Consider the following 19295-nt stretch of genomic DNA (forward strand, 5'->3'; position numbering starts at 1 on the left):
GGAGTCTTGTTTGTATGGGTACAGCTAGGCTGAATTAACAGGGGTATAGCTGTGTTCTGGTTGAATGATGGTGTATAGTAGAAAGTAGGCGTAGTGGTGTGACATGGTGGTTATCAGTATAAGCGCCTGAGACCAGGCACGTGAGCAGGACAGTGGGACGTACATAGCGCCATACAGATATATAGCGACAGGATGGATACAGGTTTGTCAATCAATCATTCAAAAAAGCCTATGTTCCCGCTGATCTTAAAGAAGCTTGGATCACGCCTCTTATAAAAAAAGAACATTTAGATTCGTCAATACCAGGTAATTATAAGCCTATAACTAATGTGACATTTTTACTTACAATTATTGATAAGTTTGCCTACTTGCAGTATCAGAAGTTTGTGGATGCAAATGAAATACTGGCAAATGAACAGTCCGGCTTCAGGGCCAATCACGGAATGGAGACTGCGCTCTGCGATCTTCAGGTTGAAAAAGGAAACCCTGCTCTACTTATGTTGCTCGACCTTTCCTCGGCATTTGATCTCATAGATCATGATCTCTTGGCCGAGAGACTAAGAACAACGGGCAAATGTTCCTCATCAGCCATAAACTGGTTTCAATCATTTTTGGGCCCAAGAATGGCTGCCATTGTGAAGGGTAATTTCAGCTCCCTGAAAACACTGTTGACATGTGGCGTCCCGCAGGGATCGTGCTTGTCACAGTTACTATTTAATATTTTTTCCATACTCTTATGTGACATGCTCAAAAATATTGGTGTACAGTTTACAAACTACGCTGATGACACCCAATTGGTTTTTGAACTGACAGGTTCTTACGAAAAGGATGTTCTGAGAGTAAACAAAGTGTTTAATGCCATACAAAAATGGATGGCCAACAACTCCCTTGCCCTAAACGAGGCCAAAACAGAATTGTTAATCCTTGGCACTCCTCAGAAAATAGGTAAGTTAAACCAGTACATTCAAAAACATTAATATTAATAATAGTTTTATTGAAGTGTCAGAGCATGTCAAGACCCTGGGGATCTTTATGGATTTTCATCTCTCCTATAAAAGACATGTCTCCCACCTAAAATCATCATGTGCATCTCACACCAATCTCATCCGGCTGATTCGACCTTACTTATCTGAGAAAAAATTAGCACTGATTGCAGGAGCAATAATTAATTCTAAATTAGATTATTGTAACAGCCTGTTAATGGGCACTTGCAAAAGTAACATCACTAAACTGCAGGCTATACAGAACGGTGTGGTTAGGGCGTATTTGGATTAAATAAACAAGAAAGAATCTCGGCAGCCATAAAAAAAACTTCACTGGCTACCAGTACGACAGAGAATAAAATTTAAGGGCTCGGTTAAGATCTATAAGTGCCTGGCTGGTTCGGCCCAAAACTATATGTCTAAGAGGCTAAACAAGGCCCCCGTATGAATACGTCTTCGATCAAACGGGAAACATAACTTACAACAACCATAGAAAATATTGACCAGAGTTGGCGGTACTAGCTTTGTTCACTGGGCCCCCACTATTTGGAACCATATGCCCCTTTGATTAAAAACAGTGCCTCTCTCACCTCCAAAAAACTACTCAAGATGCATCTATTTGATGAAGAGGACATTTAATAGCTCTGGATGCTGCATGGATGCTTGAGTCTTTCATGTTTCTTTTTTGTTGTCTGTTTCCGTGAACGCCTTGAGGCCTATGGGCAATAGGGTGCAATACAAGAATTAAAATAGATAGATAGATAGGTATATATGGGATACAGATATATATAGGTAGATATAGGTAGCTAGCATATATAGGGGATACAGATGTGTGGCAACATCATGGTGAACAGGTGTTGCCTCCATCCGCAACATCTGCACCATCTGTAACATCTGCACAATCCGCACCATCCGTATCATCCGCACCATCCGTAACATCCGCACCATCCGTATCATCCACACCATCCGCAACATCCGCACCATCCGTATCATCCACACCATCCTTAACATCCGTAACATCCTTGTATTGTTGTTTGTATTGTTTATTTATTTGTAGAGCGCGCTGGGCCATTAAGCAACTGGGCGCATGCAAGAAAATAGAATCTTAGGTTACAGGTACATAAATATTTTACATTTCTGATGTTACAAGATAGCATAGCAAGAATTTCTTATGTTACAGTATCACATAACTTACGAGTAGGATGTTACAATTTCAAATATTTACATTAAGTATACAGAATATTCAGTACAGTTGAGGCTTTAGCAGTCGTTGGTGTGCAGCCAGAGTTTGACATTAGCTTTGAACACATGGAAGGAAGGAGTAGCTCTAAGTGAGTCTGGGATGGAGTTCCAAAGATGAGCTGCTAGTACTGGGAAGCTGGACCCTCCAGTTCTTTTCAGTTTGATGCTATTTTATTGGGCCCTTCTGATGGGTCGTTCAGAGGTGTACTTTGTGAATTTCTCTGTGAGGTATGCAAGAGCTTTATTATTCAGACAGTTGTGTGTAATATTCAGAGTTTTAAGTTTGATACGGTCATTGATGGCCAGCCAGTTGACGGCTCTTCTTTGGTCAGATATGTGCTGTTCTTTGGGAATACCTAATGCTGTTCTAAGGGCATTGTTCTGCAGGGTTTGGAGTTTGTTGGTGTTGTGTTTACTTGTGCCTAGGTACAGTGCATTTCAGTAGTCTAATTTAGAGAGGATGAGGGCTCGTGCTATGGTGGTACAGCTGTCTGTGGACAGGTATGGTTTGCAGGTTTGAATAAGTTTGCAGGTATAGCTAGTTGCTGAGGCTGTAGCATTTACTTGCTTGTCGAGGGTGAGAGCTGAATCTAGGTAGAATCCTAGGGTTTTGACTTCCTTGGCTACCTTGATTTTGATGCCGTCAATAGTGATGGAATTGTAAAAATGGGATAATTTGTTAAGTTTACTGGTGGACCCGATGAGTAAGAGCTCGGTCTTGTCGTTGTTAAGACATAGGCCATGTGTGGCCATCCAGGTTTGGATGATTTGGTAGTTTTTATTTATGAGGTTGGTGTCATTGTCGTAGTCTCCTTGGATAGGGATAAGAATCTGGGTATCATCAGCGTAGTTGGTATATGAGACCCCTAGTTTGTGCAAGATATCAAAGAGAGGCTTTGTACAAAGTGGGGGAAACATATGACCCTTGAGGGACTCCACAGGTAATGGGGACTGGGTCCGCTGCTGACGTAGGTGAGAAGACTCTTATGGTTCTCTTTTCCAAGAATGAGTTTATCCATGCTGTGGCTTTTGTGGAGAAGTTGGCAGCCGATTTGAGGTGGTTACAGAGTACCTTGCAATCTACCAGGTGGAATGTGGCTGATAGGTCTAGGAGTAGGAGAATGGAAAGGTCTCCTCTATCTTTGCGCTCGTCTAGTTGGTTTTTGAGATAAAGGAGAGCCGTTTCGGTTCCATGTCTTGGTCTAAATCCTGTTTGTCTTGTCCCTAGTAGGTTGTTGATCGCCAAGTAAGATTGGATATGTAGATATGCAGCTTTATCTAAGATTTTGAGGAGGAACGGGACAGTTGTTATGGGCCTATAGTTCGTTGGGACATTAGGGTCCAGGTTTACTTTTTTTAGGAGAGGTAGTATCCAGGCATCTTTAAGGTTGGAAGGCACATAACATGATTTGAATGATGCGTTAATAAATGATGTGACAAAAGGGGCTAGTTCATGTGCAGCCTCTTTGATAATAGGGGCTGGACAGGTGTCACCAAGGCATTGAGAACATTTGAGAGACGTAATGATATTCTTTGTTTCCACAATAGAAATGGCTCTAAAACTGAATTGGTTAAGAGGTTTGGTTTGGTTGGTGGCAAGTTCCTGAAGGATGGTTTCTTGCGTAGAGAGGTGTTACGCTCACCTGGACCCCACAGGGGTGTCGATCGGACCCAGACAGCTGCGGTCTCCTTCAACGTGATGCGTAGTGCAGAGATGACTGTCTGGACTGGCCTGCCTAATCTTGTCTGCTGGACCCGAAGAAGTATTTCCCTGCAAGTGGAGACAGGGATTAACCACCTGTGGGTTTTAGTGATGGCCTCCCAACTGTTCTCACTCTCCCCCACTAATCACCTCCGATATCCCCTTAGAAACCTCACCTTATGTTTGTAAAAGATGAGCTCTCCATCCTGCGTGTCTTGCAGGGGCGCATAGATACCAGTTACTCCAATGTTTTGAAGGCGTTGGGAGAGTTCAGGTAAGTATTGACTCTGAAGTCTCTGGCGGGATCGGTAAGTATCAAGTTCAAAGAGTTCAATGTGCCCGATTTTCACTCTTGTCCCCTTCCTTCCTTAAGTTGCAACTGAGTTCGTGAGAAGAAGGTTTCGTAGCTGCTGCTGGCGGTCAGGTAAGAGTCTCTGTTACCCAACGCTGTCCGGTAACTATTGCATGCGTTAACGTGTTGTTTTTCTCCCTCTTTACAGATGCGGCATATGAAAATGTGGAGAGTTATGGAATAATACCGCCGGTGGTAAATCAGGTAAATCTATGGTGGTAAGAGGTTGTATTGGTTGATTCCCTTGGCTCACCTTGTTTTTTCTTGTGTCCCCTAGGTGCCGGATTATGGCGAAGAAATGATGGAGACAGTGCCGGATCGAAAGATGCTGTGAGAACTGGTGAGTATTGCGCCGTGCTGGAGCTGGCGAAGCGACACGTGCAGGACCGATGTACTTTCCAGGTCCGGAGATGAAATGGTTCCGGAATTAGGTGAGGAATTTGAAATAAGTTCATTTTCTAACCTTGTCCTTTTCTTCTTCTTTATTCTAGGAGCTCCGGATTCAAGGCAGGCGTGGCAGAAGACTGGATGCTGGCTGCAGGCACGCGGGTGTGGCAGAAGACTGGATGCTGCCTGCAGGCACGGTGAGCGTCACGCTGCTGGATGCAGGATAACGCGAAGCATGTGCTGCTGTTCGGGTGTGGTTTAAATAGCCTCCAAAGTAGTTCCAGGTAAGAAGTTCCCTGGAGCCACGCCCAAGTAAAAAATGGTGCCTGTAACAAAATAGTCCCATCCAGGCCTCATGTAGGCTTGGACTCTTTTGCAGCATGGTCTGCATCAGGTAAGTAAAGTCTATGAGCAGGCGCCAGGACTGATTTCTATGATGAGCCTAAGGCGCCAGGACTGAACCCAGACAGCCCCTAGCCGGGGCTGCTGAGGTTTAAACAAATGTCTGGATGCCTGCTCCCGGAGATGAGGGCCTTGTCCTGATGCCCGGGGGTAGGCATCATGACACGAGGGCAATGTTGTGGAGGGAGGATTTTTTGGCTGATATTTTATCTTGTAAAATTGTGATTTTGTTGCATAAGGCATTTTGAATGTTTGTGCACCAGGCTTTGTCTTTGGTACAAGAGTCTATGGGTGCAATTGGGGATTCTAATTCTCTCAGGATGGAGAAGATTTCCCTGGTATTAGAATTTGCTTTTTTGATTCTGACGTTGAAGGTCTCTTTTTTGCCTGAATGATTTGTTTTTTGTAACTGTAAGTGAGGGCTGTGAGGAGGTTTTTGTTGTGGGGAGAAGGTTTTTTTCATCAACATTCCTTAACATCCGGTACATCCTTAACATCCGTAACATCCGCACCATCTGTAACATCCGCACAATCCGTAACATCCTCAACATCTGTAACATCTGCAACATCCGCACCATCCGTAAAATCTGCACCGTCCGTAACATCTGCACCGTCTGTAACATCTGCACCATCCGTAACATCCGCATCGTCCGTAACATCCGCACCGTCCGTAACTTCCACACCATCTGTAACATCCGTCAAATCCGCACCTTCCGTAGGTAGATATATATAGGTAGATAGCATATATAGGGGATACAGATGTATGGCAACATCATGGTGAACAGGTGTTGCCTCCATCCGCACCATCTGTAACATCCGCACCATCCGTAACATCTGCACCATCCGTAACATCTGCAACATCCGTAACATCCGCACTTTCCGTAACATCCGCACCATCAGTAACATCCGTAACATCCGCACCATCTGGAATATCTGCACCATCCGTAACATCTGCACCATCTGTAACATCTGCACCGTCCATAACATCCGCACCGTCCGTAACATCCGCACCGTCCGTAACATCTGCATCGTCCATAACATTTGCACCGTCCGTAATAGCCGCGCCATCAGTTACATCCGCACCATCCTTGACATCCGCATAGAATGGTCTTGTTGCTACTTTTATTACAGGTTGCCCAGGTGGGGGGATCCTCACTCAGAATTGTGTCTCCATATCTAAAGAAACCATTCTGCCATTGCTTAACCTTAACCTGCCTTCCTTCCTACTATCTATGTTGATACACCTTGCTGTATTATTTGTATGCTCCATTATAACTGCCAGCGCTTGATGCATTTTAAAGGGATCTAAAGCCTAAGTGTGCTACTACATTGAAACTGTACATATTCGTCATTTTAGAATTACCAAAGTCTGGGGCGAGCGCCTAACTTGCTGACTTGCTGGGTGAGGGGTACCCCTAAGGAGGAAGTCAGGGGATGTGGTGCAATTGGCTAGAATGCAGGGAAAGTATGTTTGTTGTTTGGCAAATCTGTTTGGGGCCAAGTGACTGAATAAACCATGGTGGGTGAGAGCATTCAATGTCAGTCCTCCAATGTGTGCCTCTGGTTGTTTCACATATTGGGGGTACCACCTGCCCATTGCTTAGCACCCTTTGGGGGTAAGAGAGAAGTCTGGAAGCCGCCATTACAGGCAGAGTTATACTGCTTTCTCTGGTTCATCCGGTGCTAGTGCAGAGAACACAAGTGCTGGGGTGACCCTGCATCAGCCCCTGTGGGGTATAAACAGTGTGGTACTGTGCATCAGAGGGCAGGTCACACTGCTTGCTCTAGTTCTTAAACTGAGAAGTGCATTAGCAATGCGGTGCTGGTGACCCGCTCATCAGCAATCTCAGGTGTAAAGCAAGTGTAGACACAGCCATCAAAGGATAAGTTCGGCAGCTCCCCAGCTCATCTGCTGCTGGAGGTTCTACTCCAAAGTTCACCAGTGCTGCTGCTGCTGCTTTTAGAATAGGGTTATATATGATGAAGTGCCTAGTAGGCAAGAATGATGTGGATCGGCCCGAAACAGAGGAAGCTCACCTGCTGCTGGAGGTGGTTGTGCAGAGTTCATCAGTGATGCTGCTGGTGTGTTCATCATCTCTTTTAGCATAGGAGTATCGAGGGTGACGTGCCTAGTGTGCAGGAATGATGTGGATAGTCCTTGGGGGAGGAAGCTCACCTGCTGCTGGAGGTGGTTCTGCAGAGTTCACCAGTGCTGCTGCTGGTGTGTTCATCATCTCTTTTAGCATAAGAGTATCTAGGGTGGCGTGCCTAGTGGTCAGGAATCATGTTGATGGCCCTGGGGGAGGAAGCTCATGAGTGTTGTTAGAGGTGGAGGTGGTTCTGCAGAGTTGATCAGTGCTGCTGCTGATGTGTTTACCCTAGATACTCCTATTCTAAAATAGATTAAGTGCCTAGTGGGCAGGAATGATGTGGATGAGCCCAAAGGGAGGATTTTCACCTGCTGCTGCTGGTGTGTTTATCATCTCTTTTAGCATAGGAGTATCTAGGGTGAAGTGCCTAGTGGGCGGAAATGTGGATGGCCCCTGGGGGAGGAAGCTCACCTGCTGCTGGAGGGGGTTCTGCAGAGTTCACCTGCTGCTGCTGGTGTGTTCATCATCTCTTTTAGCATAGGAGTATCTAGGGTGAAGTGCCTAGTGGGTGGGAATGTGGATGGCCCCTGGGGGAGGAAGCTCACCTGCTGCTGGAGGGGGTTCTGCAGAGTTCTTCAGTGCTGCTGCTGCTGGTGTGCTAATCATCTCTTTTAGCATAGGTGTATCTAGGCTGACGTGCCTAGTGGGCAGGAATCATGTAGATGGCCCCTGGGAGAGGAAGGTCACCTGCTGCTGGAGGTGGTTATGCAGAGTTCATCAGTGCTGCTGGTGTGCTAATCTCTTTTAGCATAGGAGTATCCAAGGCAAAGTACCTTGTAAGCAGGATAGCTGTTGATAGTCCTTGGGGAGCGAGTGGATAGTTAATAGCCTTCCCTTAAGTTGCCATTAAGATTATTTGTTAAATAATAGTGGGGGTTTATCACCAGGTGATGAGGCCTGTGTCCTGCTCCACACTCCTGAGCCTCAGTATCCAGGATCCTCTGTACAGAACAGGTGAAATGCGCATACCTTATGTAAGGCACTCACAGTGGCAACAGTGAAGACAGACACAAGTGAACACAGTTCAAGGGTGTTTATTGAACTTTGTTATCTAAAGAATGCATTCTGCCATTGCTTAACCTGCCTTCCTTCCTTATTATCTATGTTGATACACCTTACTGCATGATTTGTATGCTCCATTATAACTGCCAGCAGTTGATGCAATGCATTTTAAAGGAATCTAAAGCCTAAGTATGGTACCACATCAAAACTGTAAAGTCCAAAGTGTGTTATGGAATTGTGTATATATCTCTGAACCTTATTTATATATAAAGAACTGTGTTAGCCCATAACACAGTGTGTGGACATTCCTTTGTGGGGGTTTGGGGACTCACTCTACTTACGTACCAGCCTGCATCACCTCCTGAGAGCTAACGCCTTGGTTGCTCGTCCATATCTACCATATAGAGAACCTTGGCTGGGGTGTTCTGTGCCTCTGCGCTCCCATATATAGGGCCAAAGTACAGATAACCCCTCCAGTCTTTACACCTGGGACCTCTGTGTTTACAGGTGAGGTATGTCTCACCCCTGAATGGATCTTCTGATGACGGCCTATATCCCACCTCAGAGGCTTGTCTGCTAGTGTTTGTAGAAGCCACAGCTCGGAGTGTCTCACTTGAATGGATCATCTGATGGCGCACAAAGCAGACTTCTGAGCAAAGCTTTTCTTGTGCACTGGTTCTGTTTCCCACCAGCGTGGCCCATATGAGATTTTTGCAGGTCAGAGGCCGGAGTGAAGCTCTGCATGCATTTTGTGCGCTGTTACAGTTTCGCCCCCAGTATGCTGCATCTGATGCCTGGAGAGAGAACTAGTAATGAAGCATTCCTCACACTTCATGCACGGGTACGGTCTCTTGCTAATATAGAACCTGTGAAGGCCAGAGCTCTGAGTGAAGCCTTCCTTGCACTGGTATGTTTTCAATCCAGTATGCACCCGCTGAGGCCTGGGCAGAAAAAAAAGAGTTCAGAGTGAAGCTTTCCTTGCAGTATTATGTTTTCACTCCAGTATGCAGCCACTGAGGCCTGACAGATAAGAGCTCAGAGTGAAGCTTTCCTTGCAGTGGTATGTTTTCATTCCAGTATGCAGCCGCTGTGGCCTGGCAGATAAGAGCTCAGAGTGAAGGTTTCCTTGCAGTGGTATGTTTTTAATCCAGTATGCAGCCACTGAGGCCTGGGCAGATGAGAGCTCAGAGTGAAGCTTTCCTTGCAGTGGTATGTTTTCATTCCAGTATGCAGCCGCTGTGGTCTGGCAGATAAGAGCTCAGAGTGAAGCTTTCCTTGCAGTGGTATGTTTTCATTCCAGTATGCAGCCGCTGTGGCCTGGCAGATAAGAGCTCAGAGTGAAGGTTTCCTTGCAGTGGTATGTTTTCAATCCAGTATGCAGCCACTGAGGCCTGGCAGATAAGAGCTCAGAGTGTAGCTTTCCTTGCAGTGGTATGTTTTCAATCCAGTATGCTGCCGCTGAGGCCTGGGGAGATAAGAGCTCAGAGTGACGCTTTCCTTGCAGTGGTATGTTTTCATTCCAGTATGCAGCCGCTGTGGCCTGGGCAGGTAAGAGTGAAGCTTTCCTTGCACTAGTATGTTTTCACTCCAGTATGCTGCCGCTAAGGCCTGGGGAGATAAGAGCTCAGAGTGAAGCTTTCCTTGCACTGGCATGTTTTCAATCCAGTATGCAGCCGCTGAGGCCTGGCAGATAAGAGCTCAGAGTGAAGCTTTCCTTGCAGTGGTAGGTGTTCAATCCAGTATGCAGCCACTGAGGCCTGGCAGATAAGAGCTCAGAGTGAAGCTTTCCTTGCAGTGGTATGTTTTCAATCCAGTATGCAGTCGCTGAGGCCTGGGCAGATAAGAGCTCAGAGTGAAGCTTTCCTTGCACTGGTATGTCTTCAATCCAGTATGCAGCCGATGAGGTCTGGGTAGATAAGAGCTCAGAATAAAGCTTTCCTTGCACTGGTATGTTTTCAATCCGGTATGCAGCCGCTGAGGCCTGGGCAGATAAGAGCTCAGAATGAAGCTTTCTTGCACTGGTATGTTTTCAATCCGGTATGCAGCTTCTGAGGCCTGGGCAGATAAGAGCTCAGAGTGAAGCTTTTCTCACACTTCCTGCACGGGCATGGCCTCTTGCTAATATAGAACCTGTGAAGGCCAGAGCTCCGAGTGAAGATTTCCTTCCACTCCATTCACTGGTATGGCTTCTCTCCAGTATGAATACTCTTATGTGATAACAGATGAGAGCTCTGGATGAAGCTTTTCTCGCACTCTCTGCACTGGTATGGCTTCTCTCCATTATGAATCCTCAGATGTAATAACAGATGAGAGCTCTGGATGAAGCTTTTCTCACACTCTCTGCACTGGTATGGCTTCTCTCCAGTATGAATCCTCTGATGTGATAACAAATGAGAGCTCTGGATGAAGCTTTTCTCGCACTCTCTGCACTGGTACGGTTTCACTCCAGTATGAATCCTCTGATGTGATAACAGTTGAGAGCTCTGGATGAAGCTTTTCTCGCACTCTCTGCACTGGTATGGCTTCCCTCCAGTATGAATCCTCTGATGTGATAACAGATGAGAGCTCTGGATGAAGCTTTTCTCGCACTCTCTTCACTGGTTTGGTTTCTCTCCGGTATGCAGCCTCTGATGCATAGACAGATTAGAGCTATGACTGAAGCTTTTCTTGCACTCCATGCACTGGTAAGGTTTCATTCCAGTATGGATCCTCTGATGTGATAACAGATTAGAGTTGTGGGTGAAGCTTTTCCCACACTCTGTGCACTGGTATGGTTTCTCCCCAGTATGGATCCTCTGATGTGATAACAGGTTAAAGTTGTGAGTAAAGCTTTTCCCACACTCCGTGCACTGGTGTGGTTTCTCCCCAGTGTGCAGCATCAGATGTTTGGACAGATCAGAACTATTACTGAAGCTTTTCTTGCACTCCGTGCACTGGTACGGTTTCTCTCCGGTATGCAGCCTCTGATGCATGGACAGATTAGAGCTCTGGGTAAAGCTTTTCTTGCACTCCGTGCACTGGTACGGTTTCTCTCCAGTATGGATCCTCTGATGTGCTAACAGATGAGAGCTTCGAGTGAAGCTTTTATTGCACTCCGTGCACTGGTATGGCCTCTCACCAGTATGGACCCTCTGGTGTAGTAACAGATTAGAGCTCTGGGTGAAGCTTTTCGCACACTCCGTGCACCGATATGGTTTCACCCCAGTATGGATCCTCTGATGTACTAACAGGTTAGAGTTGTGAGTAAAGCTTTTCCCACACACCATGCACTGGTATGGTTTCTCCCCAGTATGCAGCATTACATGTTTGGACAGATCAGTGCTATGACTGAAGCTTTTCTTGCACTCCGTGCACGGGTGTGGTTGCACCCCAGTCTGCAGCATCATATTCCTGGACAGGTGGGAGTTTGAATCAAGGTTTTCTCACACTCAGTATATTGCATAGTTTTCCCAGCAGGATGGTGTATTATTTGTACAAGTGTGAGCTTTGGGTGATGCCTTTTTGAACTCAACGCTCTTGTATTGGTTCTGTGTCTTTCTGTAAAGATCCTCTGATGGGATCACAGATGCAGGCTCAGAGCAAAGATGCTGTACAGAATGGATGCTCCAACAGATGTTTCATCACTTTCCAGCCGTCGACTCCTAGTGCTGTACTTCGCTGCGCGAGCTGCTGCAGTTATCGCTGCTGTGCACCTGTAAACGAGAAATAATTGCCAGTGAGTGCATGAATTAAGAAGGAGGGGCTTTCAGACTGTCAACCAAATCTTAGAAAAGGTGGTATATAAAAAATAAAATTGCTTTCACATTTCATATAGCGCTTAATGCCAGATTCCAAGTGCTGTAATAACAGATGGTATTTCACAATGTAAGGGTGCTCAATTGAATGAAACCAGGAAGGAAGAAATGCTGAGTCAGCACCACCGAGATTTGAGCCTGAGTCACGCAAGGTGAACACAGATGCCTGGGGCGAGCGCCTAACTTGCTGACTTGCAGGGTTAGGGTTACCCCGAAAGAGGAAGTCAGGGGATGTGGTGCAATTGGCTAGAATGCAGGGAAAGTATGTTTGTTGTTTGGCAAATCTGTTTGGGGCCAAGTGACTGAATAAACCATGGTGGGTGAGAGCATTCAATGTCAGTCCTCCAGTGTTTGCCTCTGGTTGTTTCACATATTGGGGGTACCGCCTGCCCATTGCTCACCACCCTTTGGGGGCAAGAGAGAAGTATGGAAGCTGCCATTACAGGCAGAGTTATACTGCTTTCTCTGGTTCATCGAACGCTAATGCGGAGATCACAAGTGCTGAGGTGCCCCTGTACTATCCCCCTGTGGGGTATAAACAGTGTGGTACTGTGCATCAGAGGGCAAGTCACACTGCTTGCTCTAGTTCTTAAACGGAAATGTGCATTAGCAATGAGGTGCTGGTGACCATTTTCCTCAGCAGCCTCAGGTGTAAAGCAAGTGTTGACACAGCCATCAAAAGCTACGTTAGGCAGATCCCCAGCTCACCTGCTGCTGGAGGTGGTTCTGCAGAGTTCACCAGTGCTGCTGCTGCTGGTGTGTTCATCATCTCTTTTAGCATAGGAGTATCAAGGGTGACGTGCCTAGTGTGCAAGAATGATGTGCATAGTCCTTGGGGGATGAAGCTCACCTGCTGCTGGAGGTGGTTCTGCAGAGTTCACCAGTGCTGCTGCTGCTGATGTGTTCATCTCTTTTAGAATATGAGTATATATAGTGATGTGCTTAGTGGGAAGGAATGATGTGGATTGTCCTTGGAGGAGGAAGCTCACCTGCTGCTGGAGGTGGTTCTGCAGAGTTCACCAGTGCTGCTGCTGCTGCTGGTGTGTTCATCATCTCTTTTAGCATAGGAGTATCTAGGGTGAAGTCCCTAATGTGCGGGAATCTGGATGGCCCCAGGCAGGAAGCTCACCTGCTGCTGGAGGTGGTTCTGCAGAGTTCACCAGCACTGCTGCTGCTGGTGTGTTCATCATCTCATTTAGCATAGAAGTATCTAGGGTGACATGCCTAGTGTGCAATAATGATGTGCATAGTCCTTGGGGGATGACGCTCACCTGCTGCTGGAGGTGGTTATGCAGAGTTCACCAGTGCTGCTGCTGCTGGTGTGTTCATCATCTCATTTAGCATAGAAGTATCTACAGTGATGTGCCTAGTGTGCAAGAATGATGTGGATAGTCCTTGGGAAAGGAATCTCACCTGCTTCTGGAGGTGGTTCTGAAGAGTTCACCAGTGCTGCTGCTGGTGTGCTCATCATCTCTTTTAGCATAGGAGTATCTAGGATGACGTGCCTAGTGGGCGGGAATTGGATGGCCCCTGGGGGAGGAAGATCACCTGCGGCTGTAGGTGGTTCTGCAGAGTTCATCAGTGATGCTGCTGGTGTGTTCATCATCTCTTTTTGCATTGGAGCATCTAGAGTGACGTGCCTAGTGTTCAGGAATGATGTGGATAGTCCTTAGGGGAGGAAGCTCACCTGCTGCTGGAGGTGGTTCTGCAGAGTTCACCAGCACTGCTGCTGCTGGTGTGTTCATCATCTCATTTAGCATAGATGTATCTAGGGTGACATGCCTAGTGTGCAATATGATGTGCATAGTCCTTGGGGGATGAAGCTCACCTGCTGCTGGAGGTGGTTATGCAGAGTTCACCAGTGCTGCTGCTGCTGGTGTGTTCATCATCTCATTTAGCATAGAAGTATCTACAGTGACGTGCCTAGTGTGCAAGAATGATGTGGATAGTCCTTGGGAAAGGAATCTCACCTGCTTCTGGAGGTGGTTCTGAAGAGTTCACCAGTGCTGCTGCTGGTGTGCTCATCATCTCTTTTAGCATAGGAGTATCTAGGATGACGTGCCTAGTGGGCGGGAATGTGGATGGCCCCTGGGGGAGGAAGATCACCTGCGGCAGTAGGTGGTTCTGCAGAGTTCATCAGTGATGCTGCTGGTGTGTTCATCATCTCTTTTAGCATAGTAGTATCTAGGGTGACGTGCCTAGTTGGAAGGAATGATGTGGATAGTTCTTGGGGGAGGAAGCTCACCTGCTGCTGGAGGTGGTTCTGCAGAGTTCACCTGTGCTGCTGCTGGTGTGTTCATCATCGCTTTTAGAATAGGAGTACCTAGGGTGAAGTGCCTAGTGGGTTGAACTGTGGATGGCCCCTGGGGGAGGAAGCTCACCTGCTGCTGGAGGTTGTTCTGCAGAGTTGATCAGTGCTGCTGCTGATGTGTTCATCTATTTTAGACTAGGGGTATCTAGGGTGAAGTCCTTAGTGGGCGGGAATTACGTGGATGGGCCCGAAGGGAGGATGTTCACCTGCTGCTGGGGGGTGGTTCTGCAGAGTTCACCTGCTGCTGCTGGTGGTGTGTTCATCATCTCTTTTAGCATAGGAGTATCTAGGGTGAAGTGCCTAGTGGGTTGAACTGTGGATGGCCCCTGGGGGAGGAAGCTCACCTGCTGCTGGAGGTTGTTCTGCAGAGTTGATCAGTGCTGCTGCTGATGTGTTCATCTATTTTAGACTAGGGGTATCTAGGGTGAAGTCCTTAGTGGGCGGGAATGTGGATGGCCCCTGGGGGAGGAAGCTCACCTGCTGCTGGAGGTGGTTCTGCAGAGTTCACCAGTGCTGCTGCTGGTGGTGAACGCACCCGTGCTGCTGCTGCTGGTGTGGTCATCATTTCTTTTAGCATAGGAGTATCTAGGGTGACGTGCCTAGTGTGCAAGAATGATGTGGATAGTCCTTGGGGGAGGAAGCTCACCTGCTGCTGGAGGTGGTTCTGCAGAGTTCATCAGTGATGCTGCTGGTGTGTTCATCATCTCTTTTAGCATAGGAGTATCTATGGTGAAATGCCTAGTGGGCGGGAATGTGGGTGGCCCATGGGGGAGGAAGCTCACCTGCTGCTGGAGGTGGTTCTGCAGAGTTCACCAGTGCTGCTGCTGGTGGTGAACGCACCCGTGCTGCTGCTGCTGGTGTGGTCATCATTTCTTTTAGCATAGGAGTATCTAGGGTGACGTGCCTAGTGTGCAAGAATGATGTGGATAGTCCTTGGGGGAGGAAGCTCACCTGCTGCTGGAGGTGGTTCTGCAGAGTTCATCAGTGATGCTGCTGGTGTGTTCATCATCTCTTTTAGCATAGGAGTATCTATGGTGAAATGCCTAGTGGGCGGGAATGTGGGTGGCCCATGGGGGAGGAAGCTCACCTGCTGCTGGAGGTGGTTCTGCAGAGTTGATCAGTGCTGCTGCTGATGTGTTCATCTATTTTAGAATAGGAGTATCTAGGGTGAAGTGCCTAGTGGGTGGGAATGTGGATGGCTCCTTGGGGAGGAAGCTCACCTGCTGCTGGAGGTGGTTCTGCAGAGTTCACCAGTGCTGCTGCTGGTGTGTTCATCATCTCTTTTAGCATAGGAGTATCTAGGGTGACATGCCTAGTGTGCAATAATGATGTGTATAGTCCTTGGGGGAGGAAGCACACCTGCTGCTGGAGGTGGTTCTGCATAATTCACCTGCTGCTGCTGGTGTGTTCATCATCTCTTTTAGCATAGAAGTATCTAGGGTGAAGTGCCTAGTGGGTGGGAATGTGGATAGCCCTTGGGGGAGGATGTTCACCTGCTGCTGGAGGTGGTTCTGCAGAGTTCACCAGTGCTGCTGTTGCCGTTTTCATCATCTCTTTTAGCATAGGAGCATCTAGGGTGAAGTGCCTAGTGGGCGGGAATGTGAATGGCCCCTGGGGGAGGATGTTCACCTGCTTCTGGAGGTGGTTCTGCAGAGTTCATCTGTGCTGCTGCTAGTGTGCTCATCATCTGTTTTAGCATAGGAGTATCAAAGGTGAAGACCCTATTGGCCGGGAATGTGGATGGCCCTTAGGGGAGGAAGCTCACCAGCTGCTGGAGGTGGTTCTGCAGAGTTCCCCAATGATGTTGCTGCTGGTGTGCTCATCGTCTCTTTTAGCAAAGGAACCTCAAAGGGAAAGTGGCTAGGGGCAGGAATGAGGTGATGGCCCATGGATGCCCCCTGGGGGAGGAAGCTCAGCTGCTGCTAGAGGTGGTTCTGCAGAGTTCATCAGTGCTGCTGCTGGTGTGTTCATCTCTTTTAGAATAGGAAAATCCAAGGCAAAGTGCCTTGTAGGCAGGATAGCTGTTGATAGTCCTTGGGGAGCGAGGGGATAGTTAATAGCCTTCCCTTAAGTTGCCATTAAGATTATTTGTTAAATAATAGTGGGGGTTTGTCACCAGGTGATAAGGCTTGTGTCCTGCTCCATACTCCTGAGCCTCAGTGTCCAAGATCCTCTGTACAGAACCGGTGAAATGCACATACCTTATGTAAGGCACTCATGGAGGTAACAGTAAAGACTAAGGGCCTCATTCCGAGGCTGGCGGTAAGGGTTAACGGTCACCGTTAATGGCAACGGTGACCGTTAACACTTACCACCATATTCCGAGTTCCCTTTTGCGGGTTGGCATTTAACGCCTGCTTTTAGCAGGCGTTAAAAATCCAACCCGCAAAGGGACCTTGGAGTAAATTACGGCACCGTAATTTACGGTGCCGTAATTTACTCCTTCCCCATTCCCATTGAGCCCTATGGGGGCAGGAATGGGGATGGGGAACCGGTATGGTGAATGGGGAATTACCGGTCCCTCCAACCTTGGAATGGACCGGTAATTACTCCATTCACCATGCCGGATTTCCATGGAGTAAATAGCTCCATGGTTGCTTACCATGGTGCTATTTACTCCATGGATAGCTCCAGCCTCGGAATGAGGCCCTAAGTCTCTTTCCTCAAAGTCTCTTGCCTTAGAAGGCCTGCTGGACCAAAAACAACAAGAGAAGGAGAACGGTTGTGCGATATGAACGAAAACGCAGAGGGTAGGAGAGGATCTAAAATAGTGATTGGAGAATTTCCAATATTTGGGGCTAAAAGTGGAAAGGATCGAAAGTGAGGTTGAGCGCATGGTGGTTTAGGGACTATGAGTAGGACCTTAGCTTGGGTGCAAATAGAAGAGAAAGAGACAGAGTAAGAAAGATGGAGCTAGACCGTGTTTAAAATGTTAAGACAACACATAGAAAGTGGAAGAGCAATCGAGATTCGAATGAACCCAAGAAAGGGAGAGGAGCAAAGGATATATAGAAGTGTGGGAGAAAGACAGCAGAGTGTGAATATAAGGGTTAAAGATAGAACATAGAAAGGCCAGGACGTAGGCAGGCCAATGACTAGTGCAGAATGGTAGTCCAGCTGAGAGAAGACTAGGGTCGAGATAAGCTAAACAGTATGAAAAGACAAGCCTTATTATAAAGTCGATGATGGCAACAGCGTGCAATGTTAGCAATGTGTGTAGAGAGAGAAGAGTCATGAATATGCCTAGATTATGTGCTGAAGTGGCGGGAGGGAGATCAGAAGGCAGAGGGAGATCAGAAGGGAGAGGAAGAGGTGAACTATAGATGTGGTCGGGAAGGGGAGCATCAAAGCTTTCGAGGCCTTGAGGAGTTGGAGATTGACGTGCATCCGAGAATGGATTGCAAGAAGACGTGCAGAGATGGTAGCGTGAAGGGAATCGGAAAACAAGGAAAAGAAAAACGTATCTGAGAATTGTCAGCATAGAAACAACTTTCATCAAAGATCCTAATCTACCAGCCAACGCGTTCTTTACGTTCTCTTGACCAACATGTGCTGGTGGTACCTCGTTCTAGATCAGTTTATTGGGTAACAGACGATTCTCTTCCAGGGGGGACCTCGGCTGTGGAATGACCTTCTTTTGGAACTCCGTCGAATAGACTCTTACAATTGTGTTAGAAAACATTTATAAACTAACTTGTTCAGCTGAGTTGGCTGTTGGTGGTGTTTTGTTATAACAGCTGCGTCCATATGCAGGTTCCCTGCTTGGTTCCCAGAGATATGCACTTCATAAATAATTAAATCAAATCAAATGAGTAGATAGCCCAAATGAAGAGGAAATATTAGCGTGACACAATTTAGTAGGGGAAAAGTGGAAGAACATTTCCTAGCCCAGGAAATTGAGAAAACATGATTAGATAGATAGAAGGAAGACCATTGCAGAAAGGACCCAAAGGAATCCTGCGACAATGAGTAAGAGTGGGAGTAGAGTGGTCAACAATATCAAATAGAGAAGAACGGTCAGGGAGAAAGTGAATAGAAGAAAGTTTGGAATGAGGAGCCGTTAGAAGTGAGTTAGATATGCTAAGGAGAGCAGTGTTAGTGAAGAGCAATGTTCAGTTGATGAGGTGTGGAAGAGTAGAGAAGGTGGGTCTCAGAGGAAGAGAGGGGAGGTGAATAGGTGTAACAGGACGTAAGGTTACCTTGTCAGCTTTGTTTGTTGGAAGGTTGTGGAAGAGATGGAGTAGTAGGAGGATCAGCAGGAGTGAACGCGTTATAGGTGTGTAGTACAGGGTGGAGAGACATAACAGTAATTAGGGAGTGTGGGGTACTCACAGATGCAACAGGGAGAAAGGCAAAGGCTCAAAGGCAAGGGCCTAGTTATGAGTCCGGCAGTAATCTGCTTGTGCTACCGGCAGGTTGCCAGTGGACTCATTACACAGTTTCCGCTGCCTGAGATCCCGGTGCCACTGTGACATTACAAGTCCCGGCGGCCGGGATATCAGGCAGCAGAAAGTGTAAGTCCCCATTCCCATGGAAACCGATAGGACTCCATGGGTCCTTGGGAATTTGGACACGGAAGCACCGGCACCGGTGCTAACGGTGCTGATGCTTCTGTAACAACTCTGCCTACCGCGACCGTTGTGCCCCGCAGGTCAGATCTGCCGGACGCAACAGCTCACGGAGGCAGAGTTGTAGTGTGGTGGTCCGGAAAGGGTGCTGGTACGGTGTGACTGGCACCCTTATTTCTGGACCACCTAATGAGGCCCAAATAGGCTGGTCAACAGCTGGTTTTCACCCTTCACGGTTCCCCCCTTAACTGGGACACCCATAGGTAGTTCAGAAGGGATGACACACACTCTTGTCCATCAGTGGCTGGTCTCTCTGATATTGTCCCTGCTGTTGCTGGGATGAGGCAATTTCTTCCTGATTGATGTTCCCAGAGGAGCCCCTTGTGGCCTTTAGCTTTTTTG

General features: G+C 47.4%; 1 protein-coding gene and 1 pseudogene across 1 annotated transcript in view; one reads left to right on the plus strand and one right to left on the minus strand.

Annotated features, from left to right (window-relative positions):
• The window catches only part of LOC138498499 (zinc finger protein 850-like), a 441476-nt gene that overhangs the window by 358550 nt on the left and 63631 nt on the right, over positions 1-19295 (plus strand). The gene's annotated exons all lie outside the window — the stretch shown is intronic.
• Positions 8237-19295, minus strand: part of LOC138498497 (zinc finger protein 850-like) — a 148247-nt pseudogene continuing 137188 nt past the window's right edge.

This window comes from Ambystoma mexicanum, chromosome 5q (genome assembly GCF_040938575.1).
Source record: "Ambystoma mexicanum isolate Mex_15411 chromosome 5q, UKY_AmexF1_1, whole genome shotgun sequence".
NCBI classification, from domain to species: domain Eukaryota; kingdom Metazoa; phylum Chordata; class Amphibia; order Caudata; family Ambystomatidae; genus Ambystoma; species Ambystoma mexicanum.